This window comes from Vigna umbellata, chromosome 7 (assembly GCF_029865625.1).
Source record: "Vigna umbellata cultivar VRB3 chromosome 7, Vumbellata_1.0, whole genome shotgun sequence".
NCBI lineage: Eukaryota > Viridiplantae > Streptophyta > Magnoliopsida > Fabales > Fabaceae > Vigna > Vigna umbellata.
The window spans coordinates 37,794,175-37,805,042 of NC_142171.1; the positions used below are offsets into that span (position 1 = coordinate 37,794,175).

Sequence of the window (10,868 nt, forward strand, 5' to 3'; positions counted from 1 at the left end):
TATGAAAAGTTCAATTTGAAATCTTTATTCCAAAACGTATTACATAGAAATGATATTTTAACACATTGTTTTACAACATACATTTGGATACAGTGTTATTTTTAATTAGATTTAAAATATGTCATACTAATTTTTTTATAACATACATTTTGATACAGTGTTATTTGTTAATTAGATTTAAAATATGTCATAATAATAATACCAAATAAATAATAAATAAGTAAAAAAATATATGTATAAAAATATTATAAAAAAATCTGTATTAAAATATTTGTTTTCATTATAAAACTTTTATTTTGTTATAAACAAATCTGTATTAAAATATTTGTTTTCATTATAAATATTTTATTTTAAAGATTTTGTACTGTAAATCTTATTTTGGAAATTTTATTCTCAGAAGTTGTTATGAACATCAAATTCTAAAGTTTAAAAGAAAAATCACAAACTTGTTCTGAAAATTTCTGAAAAATGTAATTTAAAATTCACTTTTACAAAGATAAAATTATTATTTTAAAAATTATGGAGGAGCAGCTAGAAATTATAGGGTGAAGGAAGAAAAAGGCTAATCTATAAACATGTTTCTTTAATAAAATATGATTTTTTTAAAAAAAACTGTTCTTAAATTAAGAGTGAAATCAATGCTAAAGGAATGTCTACGTCGGTGTACACAAAAGTATTTATTGAAAAAAAAAAGTCGGTTTCCTTACAAATTCCAACATTTATTGACCCTCAGCTCTGGATTTACCCAACAGAGAAAAGCAAACACACCACTTAAGCTGCCGTAATTTATTTGTTTTCCAACTTATTTAATATTTTTTCATATTAATTAGCTCCCTGGAGTTAGGATTATACATATATAAATCAAAATCACGCTCCATTAAGAAAAAAAACTAAACTTATTAGTTTTTTCTTTGAGAAAAAAAGAAGATAACTGAGTACAACACTATAAAAGCATAGATTGTAAATTATCCAAATTATTATAGAACGAACAGGATGGGTGGCGTCAGAGGTTAATTTACTAAATGAGTTAATTTATTTTTATATTTAATTCAATTTTTAAAATATATTATAATATAGGATGAAGTGGTGACCAGCACGAAATGAGTGTTTCTGCACCTTTACCTGCACCTCCAGTTTTTTTTTAAATTTTTATGTGTGTCCTTCTCAAAAGTTCAAAGTACACACAAGAATTTTTGACCGCGTGCATCCACTAAAATACCCAAAACCCTTACACTTCCTTTGCTCCTCTCTCATTGCCATTCAGAATTTTTTGACGCACTTCTTCATGCTCAGTTTTTTTCTTCTCTCTCTCTTCTCCCTTTGCACTGCGGTGTATGAAAATGATAAGATTGTGTGGTTGGATCTGTAATGTGCTTCGGTTGAATGTTTCTCACTGTTCAGAGTGGTTCTCGGAAGCGCGACGAAGAGCTTGACGTACTTGGAATGGCAATTGAGTAGTTGTCGGTGTTGGAAGCGTGGCAGAGAGCTTCCGCACTTGGAATTGCGGTTGAGTGTCTGCCTCACTTGGAAGTTGGAAGTTGCAACTTGCTGACTTGCCCACTCCAAGTCGAGAGTTAAGCCATGGGTCCTTTGCGAAGGCATGTGTTTCTTGGTTCCTAGACATAAGGGCACCGCGTGAGGGTGGTTTCACATAGCAGCGACAATCTCCGGTTCTTGACAGTGGAGGGATAACAGGCTCCTGCACCTCCAGAGCTTGGTGAGCCTTGCTCTTGAACAACATTTTTTATTAAGTTGTCCAACATCATAAACTTAGGCTTAGGCGGGTAACTTTAAATCTCTGTTTTAATGCAAATTGAGTGCCTTGAAAATAGTTCAAGTTTCAATAGCAGGCACCATATATTATCGAGTATTGTTAGTTCTACTCTATACATAAAATGGTCTCATATTCACCCAAAACATTGCTTTATATTATTATATCAGAATCCAATAAGAGGGAACTAACAACATACAAAATGGTGCATATTTGGGAACCCTGCATAAGCATCACCACCACCAACAACACATATTATTACCAGAAGAAAAAATGAAAATAAAAAGAACAGTCAGGCGTTGGAAGTGCGACAACCAACGTTGGAAGTGCGTTAAACACAAAGATAGAAATTAAATAAAAATTGGAGGTGCAGGACGAAACAGGTGAGGTGGAGGAAGAATACACGAAATCTAAAGATGAAGTGATACAATTTTAAAGTCAAATGATGACTTCAGTTTTTTTTTTTAAATAAAATAGTCAGATGAGGTGACTTAGGTGGATTTTTACTTTGTAATTTCTTTTTAATTTTTTTATTACATTTTAATGATATTTATTTTTTGTTTTTATTTAATTAATTTAATATTAAAAATTAATTTAATTAATTGAGTTTATCATATATTTTGAAATTTTTTTTATATTGTTATTGATTAATTTTATTTTCTAAGTCATTTTGTCAAAAATTTATTCAAAACCTGTTTTTTTATAACCGATAAAAAGTTAAATGGTTTTTTAAAATTAAATCATGTTATATGACTCCATATTATTTTTTCTATTAGTTATAGAAAATATATTGCTTACCATTATTTTTCATACAAGGCTTAAAAAATATATTTTAAAAGTTGTAATAATTTAAAAATAGTGAAATTTAATTATTTTAATATTAAAGTATTTTAATATAAATAGTTTCGTTATAAATGAATTTTATTATTTTAAAACATGTCATTTTTCTAGAAATTACTTTTTTAGAGTTTTTTGATTTCTTTTTAAGAGTTCTTCTTCCATATTCGTATGATTGAATCGAGACCCTATGATTGATTCTTATGGCGAGATCTTCAATCTAGATCGATCCGCTTCTCCATTTGAGTAAGTTGAGTTTTCAACCATTTTCTTTGGTCTTTTTTTTTTATATTTGTCCGTTTAGGTTGCATGTGTCTTTTAAGTCTTCAATTTGAGTCTTTGTTGATCAATGAACCTAACGGTGTACTTGATCGTGATGTGGTAGTTCGTAGGAGCAGATAGAAATTCTTGTGCGTTTAGGGCTGTGTTAGGCTCTCTAGAGCGGTTTTTTCATCTGTCAGGTAAGGGAAGCTAAATGCCTCGTTTTCTTTTAAAAGTTTGAGTAACTTATTAAATTGTTGGTATGTTGCAATTGTATGGGATAATGGTTGAATACGAGTTTGAGTTGAATGATGAGTGTCGATTTTAGTGAGTGTGTTGAAATTTTTTACTGTGTGATTACTTTTGTTGAGAAATTTTGCATTGGTAGATCATCTTACAGTTGAACATTTGGTTTATTAATAAATTGAGACTTGGTTGAGAAATGGTCTTGATTTAAGGGTAGTCGTGGTGTCATATATGGTGGCTAGTTAGTCCTAAGAATGTTTTCTGGGTTGGTAGATGTGTCTGGGAGTGAAATTGAGTTATTAGACGTGTCTGGTGATGAGCGTCTGGTGGTGGACATCTAGTGATAAGCGTTTAGTGATGAGCATCTGATGGTGAACGTTTGGTAGTGAACGTCTGGTGGTAAGCATCTGATGATGAGCCTTAGTGGTAACCGTCTAGTGGTAAGCGTTTGGTGGTAAGCATCTGATGGTGAGAGTCTGGTGGTAAGCGTTTGGTGGTGAGCGTCTGATGGCGAGTGTATGGTGGAGAGCATTTAGTGGTGAGCGCCTGGTGGTGAGTAGGGATGATAGAAAAATTCGCGAGTACGGGTATCCGCGGATAAAATCCGCGGCGGGTTGTTATTATCCATGAATATTTATTATCTGCGGGTAATGGATAACGAGTATTTTAACATCCACTTTTAAATGGGTCGGGTGCTGGTATTAAACTATTTGCCTCGTGAGTACCCCGCTACTCGTAAAAAAGTACTAATAAAATATTAATTTTATTTTTTTAAATTAAATTCAATTAAAAATAAAATTAATTTATATTTTATTAGGTTAAATTTAATTAAAATTAAATTTTAATTTATATTTAATTTAATTTACTATTATATTATATATATATATATATATATATATATATATATATATTTTGTAATTTATTTAAATTTTATTTAAAAATATATAAAATATATCTTTTAATTTTTTGTGGGTATCCACGGGTTTTGAAATATCTACGAGTATTTTATAAGCAGGTACCCGTGTGGGTAGCGGGCGAGTTGCGAGTCAGAATTGTTTTGCAATGTCGGGTTGCGGGTAGGCACTATCCATGCCCGACCCGACCCATTGCCATTCCTAGTGGTGAGCGTCTGATGGTGAGCGTCTGGTTATGAGCATCTGATGGTGAGAGCCTGATGGTAATTATTTTGGGCGTTTTAGATTCTTCCCGAGCTGTTGGCGAGGGTCTCCAAGCTGTTTTTCCTGCCTAGTGTGTGTATCGAATTGTTGTGAAGAAAATTGGGTTATTGTTTCCAGAGTATTATAAATGATTTTATACTTGAAATACTTTGAGTATGTGATGATAATGATGATTGTTATGAGGTGATTAATGAAGATATGTATATGTATATTTATGGCATAGTTCCATAGAAATCTTTGTAGGATTCTATGATGGCAGTTTAAGTATTGTAAGTATTGATGTCGGGATCCAATGGAGAGGTTATTTTGACACTCTAACCACCCGTACTCAAGTAGAGATTAGTGAATTAAGTCGTGAGAGTAATAGGAGGTTCTAATCTTCAAGTTTAGTGACCTAAGGCATTCAAGGATTAACCTTGTGGTGACTATATCCTGATGATCAAATCTAGTGTCAACACTCAATTTTGTCCGGGTTGAAAAAAGAAGTGTTTTTATTGGTTTTTTTTATTTTATTTTACCTTTTTGTTTTATTCTATTTTTATGTATTTAGATTTTTGCTTTTAATTCAATTTCTACTTTTCTTATCTTCAATTTTGTTTTAATAGAGTTAATAATTAAAAAATTAAAAAATGAAATTAAAACTGAAAATAAATAATAAATAAAATAAAAAAAAATAAAAAAAAATTAAAAAAAAAGGGGGAAAATAGAAAACGTGGGAAAGGGTTACGTGGGAGGCGTGTCTGGGGTGAGGGGGACCAGGCGGTTAGAAAGGAATATTTCCCAAGATTTTGGGAGGGGATTTTGTGGGGATCAGAGAGAGAGAATAGAAAGGAGGAGGGCATACGGGGAACGATCAGGCGGGAATCATCACCCAGATTCACCATCTTTGGACCTGAAGAAAAGAGAGACGCCAGCAAAAGGAAAGAAAGGATTGGAGACGCAAGGTTGGCAAGAGTAATAGAGAGGTAAGTAATATCTAACACTCCAGGGTCTACTCCGATTGTTGTTAAATTTGTGTGTGAATATTGTTGAATGCGCTGGATATTTGTATATGCTCATTATCACCAAACATCTTCAAGCTTCACCTCCAACACTTGATTTCCAATATCCATGATCATCTTCATTCCCTGCTGCATATTCCACCCATCATCACGGTCTCGCAAACTTGGTACTCCTCCATTTACTCAACCAAACCTCATTCCCTCATTCACTCATCAACCATTATCCTCAAACTGCATTATACAAAGCCACAGTCTAGAACAATGACCAATTTCCAGCATCCAAACACAAGCCCATACTTTACCTTCACTGAGCCAAAACAGGGATTGACCACTGTGTCATTCACTGTCGTCTTCAACCGCGCAACACCGATCTCCCTTTCCATTCATTCTTGTTCAATCTGGGAAGAGACACACGCCACCACCTTCAGGTTCACCATCCCGTTGTAGGACACTAGATTAGGGTAGTGGTGCTGAGGGGAAGAGGAGAAGGTTCTCTGTGCTATTCTCGGTGAATCGGACGACGGCTTCAGCGACAGGCGACGTTACTGGCAACGCCATAGACGACGTTTCGCGGTGATCGATTTGAAGAAGTATTGGCACATGTGCGGCGGAGGAAGACCCTCCCTGGAGATCAATGTTTTCGAAAAGAGAAGAGTGGAGAAGGTGGCGTCGTGGCTGGTGGTGGTTCTGGTGGTGCAAGTTGTCGCCGGCGAGCCTAAGGTGTGTTTTGGTTGAAGCAACGGTGGTCGGCCATGGCAGAGGTGATGATCAGTTGTGGTGCTAAACAAGAGACCTTGAATCTCTAGAGAAGGTGTGAACCGGCGTGAAGGAGTGGGAATGGGGATGAATCTCTGAACCCCTAGAAAATTCTAGGTTAGAAAGCATTGGACTGGGCCAGGCCCAGAAATGAGCGTACGTCCGGGAGCCTTGGGCCTCTTTAGGAACGCTCGTTTAACATTCTCACCAACGAGCGCTCGTTATCCAAACGAGCGAACGCTCGTTATCCTTAAGCCTTTTTTGACCGTTCGTTCAACACTCTCACCAACGAGCGCTCGTTATCCAAACGAGCGAACGCTCGTTATCCTTAAGACTTTTTGACCGTTCGCTCAGCACCCTCACCAACGAGCGCTCGTTACCCAAACGAGCGAACGCTCGTTATCCTTAACACTTTTTGACCGTTCGTTCAACATTCCAAACGAACGAGCGCTCGTTATCCAAACGAGCGAACGCTTGTTATCCAAACGAGCGAACGCTCGTTATCCTTAAGACTTTTGATCGTTCGTTCAACATTACAAACGAACGAGCGCTCGTTATCCAAACGAGCGAACGCTCGTTATCCAAACGAGCGAACGCTCGTTATCCTTAAGACTTTTTGACCGTTCGTTCAACATTCCGAACGAACGAGCGCTCGTTATCCAAACGAGTGAACGCTCGTTATCCTTAAGACTTTTTGACCGTTCGCTCAACATTCCGAACGAACGAGCGCTCGTTATCCAAACGAGTGAACGCCCGTTATCCTTAAGACTTTTTGACCGTTCGCTCAACCTTCTCACCATCGAGCGCTCGTTATCCAAACTAGCGAACGCTCGTTACCTTAAGCCTTCTTGACCGTTCGTTCAAATCTTCTCCCTGAAGAGCGCTCGTTATCCAAACGAACGAGCGTTCGTTTCCGAACCAATGAACGCTCGTTACTCAGCCTTAATTTCTCAACGTCCGTTCGTCATGCATTCAATGAGCGTTCGTTATTGAGCCTTCGTTCTCAACGTCCGTTCGTCATATCTCTCGACGAACGCTCGTCATTCAGCTCACATTTCTAAACGTCCGTCCGTCATGTTCCCCAATGGACGTTCGTCCTCTCCCCCAACGAACGTTCGTTCTTTACCTAACGAACGCTCGTTATTCTGAATCTCTTCCCAGCGTCCGTTCAGCCTCTCCAATTTCTTTTGTTTATTTATTTTTCTTTATTGTCTTATTTTATCTTGTTATTTATTTATTTTAGACATTTACTTATCCTAAAATATATATTTAATAATACAATATTGATAGTTTAAATAAAAAGAAATTTCAAAAATATGTTTTAAAGGTTTAAGCACACGTGTGACCGCTCGCGTCGTCTTTGTGCTAAAAACCTTCTCTTCTCCTTAAAAAGAAATTTCAAAAATATGTTTTAAAGGTTTAAGCACACGTATGACCGCTCGCGTCGTCCTTGTGCTAAAAACCTCTTCTTCTTCCTTAAATAAAATTTCAAAAATACGTTTTAAAGGTTTAAGCACACGTGTGACCGCTCGCGTCGTCCTTGTGCTAAAAACCTCTTCTTCTTCCTTAAATAAATTTACAAGAAAAGTTTTAAAGGTTTAAGCGCACGTGTGACCGCTCGCGTCGTCCTTGTGCTAAAAACCTTTTCTTCTTTTCTTAAATAAAATTTCAAAAATATGTTTTAAAGGTTGAACACTCGTGTGATCGCTCGCATCGTCCTAGTGTTCAGTACTTTTCTCTCTTATTTACGTAATATTAAACGAGGGTATGAGTGCTCGTGCGATCGTCCGCATCAGCCTAGCACTCAATACTCTCAAAAGTCTTCCTAAATAAGTAAATAATGGTATGTGTGCTCGTGCGATCGTCCGCATCAGCCTAGCACTCAATACCCTTAAGTTTTCCTAAATAAGTAGATAACGGTATGAGTGCTCGTGTGATCGTTCGCATCGGCCTAGTGCTTAATATCGTTATCTCTCTTTTCAAAAATAATTAAAAATATTTAAATATCATTTTAAAGGTATGAGTGCTCGTGCGACCGTTCGCGTCGGCCTAGTACTCATTACCTTCTTTTTCTCGAAAATATTAAAAACATAAAAATCTCCAAAAATTAAAAACATCTGCTTTTTTCAAACAAACAAACAGTCTTTCAGCTAGAACTACGTAACCCTAATTTCTCATTTTGAATGAGAATACGTAGGAGCAAGGTCAATCCTTGTCGGGCCCAAAAAACTAAAAAATATATTTTGTTTATTTATAATTTTATTTTAGGGGATAATTAAACATTTTGAAAACCACATCATATTCGTGCATTTAGTTAAAGGTACTGCCTTAGGGCAGGCGTTGTGGGGTGCTAACACCTTCCCCACGCGTAACCGACTCCCGAACCCAATCTTTGGTTTTCGTGGACCGTGCTTTATCGTTTTGAGGTTTTTCCATAGTTTTCCATAATAAACTATGGTGGCGACTCCAAATCTCTTTTCGAAACCCGTTTCTTTTTGGATCGTCGTCCCGTCGCGATTCCGGTTGCGACAGATGGCGACTCCACTGGGGAAGTTTAGAGAGTCGAGCCATTTAATTAGATGCGCGAATTTGGTGTGGTTTTGCTTTGTGTTTTTCTTTCCCTTTTCTCTATCTATGTGTATTTGGAATAACTGCAATAACTGTGGAATATTGAACCCTAGGGTAGACAATATGTTTATATCTGCCTGGGAATTTTTCTGGTTGTTTTGCAGGTGAGGGTTTGGGTGTGCATAATTTCCTCCCTTCACACACACACTTTTGGCATATCATGAGTGGGGCCCTATACCCGGGTCTGAGCGTAGCTTAGAATTAGAGGAGTTGTGTAGCGGTGTCACTCTGGGATGTACTTCCTGTTTGGCTATCGTGAGAACTCCAGCTAGAGTCTGTTCTCTTCATATGTGTTTCACACCTAGTTGATTACTCGACTGTTTGGAAATGCTATGAAGGGGGCCATAGCTCTAGTGACCTTTGACCTTTAGGTTCAGGGAAATCATCCTTGTGAGATTGCATATACTTGACCTTGAACTCAAAGCAGTGAACCTTTGGTAGGGCACGATGGGAGGAATATATGCTTCTGTAACCCTCACGTTCGTTTTTTTATGATATTACATTTCATACCATGCATGTGCTTTGTTTCGTCATGTTGTTTTATTATCATGCATCATATTCATACATCATTTAGTAACATGTTAATTTTAAGGGAAATCACAGGTACTTACTTGACTTCATACGAGATGGATGTTAACACAAGATCCGATGCTACACGGCACACCGACTCTTCGATTTAAGAAAGAAGTATAGTCTAAGGACCCATGTTGGAAATTTGACCGGGCTAATAAACTTGGGAAAATCTTTTTTGGCTGCTTTGGCAAATGGGGCAATTGAAGACATCCCCAGGATGGTGTCGAATGCTGAAGCAAGCACTTTTTGTAACTCACCAGCGGAAATAGAATTGTTTATTAATCATTGTAAATGGTTGGTGGGAGAGATGAAATCTTTCGTTGCCCGGGCGCGGGATTGATGTACATCATAATTGTGTTTTGTTCCTTAGACTATGTAATGGATCAAATTTCTTTAAATGAAAGATAGGGATGTTTGTTTGGTATCGGCTTGTGTTAATTTTCCATCAGTATTGTCATCGTTATCCTGTGATTTCCACTTATCACTAGCATGCATCATGTTTTCTTTTGTTTTGCATTTTTCATCCTTATCTAATTTAATTTAATAAAAAAAAAATTAATAATAATCAGCAGTACAAGTGAGAAAACAACGGCAAATTTTCCACGACATCCGTACAGGACCAGAGCTAACTCAAAGGTCATGGAGAATTGGGAGCAGTCACACGAATCTATTAAGGCGATGTCAACCAGTTGAAGGATCAATGGCCCAGATTTTGGCGGCTCTCGAAGCCCTAAAGACTACGGGAGGGACGACGCCTGCGCAAGTTGAGGGAAGTGCTCAATATTACCCTCCGTTGTTCAGTTCTGGGAGCCAATCTGTTCCGTTCCCAATGTATGGATTACCTCCAGGTTACACCCCACCTGTGGGAGAATACGCAGAAGGGGAGCAGGCTTCATTCTCTTTCCCTACCACTGTCAACATACCGCCAATCAGTACTCAGGGACCTGTTGTAATGTCCGCACCCATGGTAAATGAAGGAATGCATGCAAGCATGTCTGATGGAATACGAGTAACTCCGGTGCCACCTGTGATTACCGGAGAGGGCTTTTCTACAGGGGCTGCACCACATACTCGTTTCAGGGGGTAATTAGTAATGTCGATGGAGCAAAGGATAAACTTGAGAGCCTAGAGGCAAGATTGAGGGCTGTGGAGGGGTATGAAAGTTATGGATTCGGAGATGTTTGCCAGATTGAGCTTGGTTCCTGGCGTCAAAATTCCACATAAGTTCAAGGCGCCAGATTTTGAGAAGTATAAGGGAAATACATGCCCAAAGAGCCATCTAACCATGTTTTGCAGAAAGATGGCTGCATATGCTTACGATGAGCAGCTACTCATTCATGTTTTTCAAGATAGTTTGGCTGGAGTGGCATTAAACTGGTATACCATTTGGAGCCGCTCGAATTCGTTGTTGGGCGGACTTGGCTGATGCTTTTGTGAAGCAGTACATATACAATACCCATGTTGCACCAGATCGTTTACAGCTGCAAAATATGTCAAAGAAGGACAACGAAACTTTCAAGGAATATGCCCAACGGTGGAGAGAGTTAGCTGCACAAGTCGAACCACCTTTGTATGATAGAGAAATGGTGGCAATGTTTGTGAAAACACTATCCAGGC

At 37.6% G+C, this 10,868-nt stretch overlaps 1 pseudogene; it reads left to right on the forward strand.

Moving 5' to 3' along the window:
• The first annotated feature begins 1,531 nt into the window (after positions 1 to 1,531).
• Positions 1,532 to 1,711, forward strand: LOC148195920 (signal recognition particle RNA; annotated as a pseudogene).
• Positions 1,712 to 10,868: the final 9,157 nt, after the last annotated feature.